At 41.8% G+C, this 3,626-nt stretch overlaps 1 non-coding gene across 1 annotated transcript; it reads left to right on the top strand.

The window, feature by feature from the left end:
• The first annotated feature begins 3,270 nt into the window (after positions 1–3,270).
• On the top strand, positions 3,271–3,377 carry LOC141610285 (small nucleolar RNA R71). The gene has a single exon (XR_012528188.1). It is a non-coding gene; the product is annotated as a small nucleolar RNA R71 (small nucleolar RNA).
• Positions 3,378–3,626: the final 249 nt, after the last annotated feature.

Raw genomic sequence — 3,626 nt, 5'->3', positions numbered from 1 at the left:
TTGTTTGAAGAGCCTTTTGCCTTTGTGAGAGTGCCTTAGCCTTTGGTGCCTTTGTTGCCTTTGTTGCTCCCTTAGTCCTTGCCATTGATGAGCTTAACGAAGAAAAGAATGAAAAATCTTCAATTTGTAGTATGCCCAAATCGATTTCAAGGTGAAAGGCTTTGCCTTTATGAAAACAAAAATCGACTCAAAGGTTGAAGATTTTGTTCTTGGTTTTGATTTTTGTTGAAGAAGGAGTGATTAATTTGTTGTTGGAAGGATGGTTTGATTTGATTTTGGTGAATGTTGTTGAGGGTTTTTGTTTTTGTGATGGAGAGGATGAGGGTTTTGATGTTGTGGGTAGTGTTTATGAATGAATGAATGAATGAATGAAGGTGGGAGGGGTTTTAAAGAGGCCGAAATTTTCAAAACTGCAGGGGCAATCCGTGCGGATTAGGCTCAATCCGTGCGGATTCTGGTCTTTCTGAAATTTGCAAAACTCGCCTAAAGACGAGCGGATTCGGTACAATCCGCTCAGATTTGCTGAACACGGGACGGGCGGATTTGCTCAAGGACGGACGGATTTCTGTCCAGAGAAATTTGCTTGTTTTCCTCAGCTGCAAAGACGGACGTCTTTTTCCCAGGACGGACGGATTCTTCAAGACGGGCGGATTTTCAGAAATCCGCTCGGATTCTTTAACAATCAAGAAATTTCAAAATTCAGCGCAGTTCAAGACGGGCGTCTTTTTTGCAGGACGCTCGGATTGCATAAGACGGGCGGATTCTTGGGAATCCGCTCGGATTCTTCCTCTGTGTGCACGGATTCAGTTCCACCCGTGCACAGCGCATTCCCTTTATCATTCTTCCATTCTTTCTTTCAAGTCTTGTGTTCTTCATTGTGGGGGCACTACTAAGGCATGGATAGCCTAGGCAATTGCCATCCCCACACTAAGGTAAAGCACTACACATCAATTGAAATTGTTAGTCCCTCCCTCACTTCTCTCTTACATGACAATTATTTTGATCAAAGTAAATAAAAATCCAAAGATGACAAAAATGCAATACAAGAATTGAAATGTAAGTTAGGGAGTTAGAAATATTTACAAGTGGTGGTTTAGGGAGGACTCCACCAAACTCTCATTCTCGGTGAGATGTCAAGGGGGCATGTTCAAGGTGTTGTTCATGTTCAAGGTGTTGTTGATGTTGCTCAACACCTTGAAGAAGTAATCAAAAGCTTGTTCATTATTATGGTAGAGGTCCTCAATAGACCGTGGCCCTTGTTGTTGATCATGATCGATGGCATGTCCAATGTAGGGATTAAAAATCCCTTCAAATTCGTCGTCCCAAAGACCACAAACTTCATTGAGTTGATCATTGAAAATCTCTTGCTTAGATGGAGACAACTCTCCCAATTTCTTCTCTTGGCCAATGAGGCCATCCTCTTCTTCCTTGGTTGATTTTGATGAGCTTTGCAAGCTCTCCTTGTCACAATTCACTTGCTCTTTGAATGGAGCATCTTCAATTTTCTTCCTCCATTGGAGTTCCGATTTCTTCCTTTCATCTTTTCGGCTATAATGATCAATCATGAAACATGGTTCATGCAAACGAGGAGCTCTCATAGTCTTGTCAAGATTAAAAGTTATGCTTTCATCTCCCACTTCTAGAGTGAGCTCTCCATGTTTCACATCAATTACCGCACCGGCGGTGTGTAGGAAAGGTCTTCCTAGGATGATTGGAATGTTGGAATCTTCCTCCATATCAACAATGACAAAGTCCACCGGGATGAAAAACTTCCCAATTCGCACGGGGACATCTTCCCATATCCCTAACGGTGTCTTCGTCGATCTATCGGTCATTTGGAGTGTGATGTTGGTGCATTTAAGCTCTCCTATCCCCAACCTTTTACTTACCGAGTACGGCATGACACTCACACTAGCCCCTAGATCACATAAGGCTTTGTTGATCGTCGTGTCGCCAATGGTACACGGTATTGAGAAGCTTCCCGGATCCTTTAACTTTGGAGGTGAACTCCCTTGAAGTATTGCACTACTCACCTTAGTGAAGGCGATAGTCTCAAGTTTCCGGATCGACTTCTTCTTTGTGAGGATATCTTTCATGTACTTCGCATAGGTCGGAACGTGATTGATTAATTCCGTGAAAGGAATTGAGACTTCTAAATTCTTCACAATTTCCATGAATTTTCCAAGTTGATCATCAAATTTGGGCTTGGCTTGACGACTTGGAAAAGGAAGTCTAATCACAATGGGCTCCTTCTCTTTGGCCTTGTCTTCATTTTTCTTTGAACTTTCTTCTTTTGATGATTCTCCATCTTTGGAGTTTTGCACAATTTCTTCCTTTTCACTAGCTTCCACAACTTCATCCTCAACTTGCTTCTTCGGTGCTTCATACCTTGTACCACTTCTCAAGTGAATGGCACTAACCGTTTCATGTCTAGGGGGATTACTTTGAGGTGGTAATGGCCCCTTTTGTCTTTGTGAGCTTGAAGATGCTAGTTGAGTCAATTGTGTTTCCAACATCTTGGTGTGAGCTAGAATGTTGTTGATGGTGGTTTCTTTTGCTTGGCTATCTTTTTGCATTTGAGTGAAAAATTCTTGTTGATTCTTTTGCATTTGGAGGACCGCTTTTTGGACATCAAAACCTTGGTCATTTTGTTGATTGTATGGATTTTGATTTTGGTAACCTTGGTTTTGATTGTAAAAGGGTCTTTGATTTTGGTTTCTCATGGGTGGTGGAGTGTATGTTGTTTGAGGGTTTTGAACATTTTGGCTTTTGTATGAGAGATTTGGATGGAATTTGGTGTTTTCATTGTAAAAATTTGAATAAGGGGTACCACTTTTATATGCTTGGAAAGCATTCACTTGTTCATTTGTTCCCCTACATTCACCTTGGTCATGACCCAAAGTTCCACAATTCTCACATATCCCACTTGGGATTGATGAGGATGCCGTCATGGCATTAACATCATGCTTCGATGATTTTGAGTTTTCCTCAAGTCTAGCCATAGCTTGTTCAAACTTCAAGTTGATTGTATCGATATGGGAGCTTAGTTGGGCACCTAATTGAGTAACGGCGTCCACTTCATACTTTCCTCCTCTAGTAGCCTTGCGAGGCCTACTATATTGGGAATTGTGGATTGCCATCTCTTCAATTTTGCTCCAAGTTTGGTTGTCATCAACCTCGGTGAACATCCCATTCGATCCCATATTAAGGATATTTCTTGAGTCTTCATAAAGACCGTTCCAAAATTGTTGCACCAAAAACCATTTGCTAAGTCCATGGTGAGGACATGATCGATACATTCCTTTGAACCGCTCCCAAGCTTCATACAAAGACTCTTCGTCCCTTTGCTTAAAACCCGTAATTTGAGCTCTTAGCATGTTGGTCTTTTCCGGTGGGTAGAATTTTTTGTAGAAAGCCAGAGCCAACTTCTTCCAAGAATCTATTCCAAGGGTGGCCTTATCAAGGCCCTTCAACCATTGCTTTGCGGTGCCGATTAAGGAAAAAGGAAATAAGACCCATCTAATTTGGTCTTGAGTCATGCCCGTTTGAGAGATAGCATCACAATAATCGCAAAAGGTTTCCATATGAGAATGAGGATCCTCACTAGGCATCCCCCCAAATTGGCT

The sequence above is a fragment of the Silene latifolia genome, chromosome 10 (genome assembly GCF_048544455.1).
Source record: "Silene latifolia isolate original U9 population chromosome 10, ASM4854445v1, whole genome shotgun sequence".
NCBI lineage: Eukaryota > Viridiplantae > Streptophyta > Magnoliopsida > Caryophyllales > Caryophyllaceae > Silene > Silene latifolia.
This window is presented reverse-complemented; position numbering and strand designations above follow the sequence as displayed.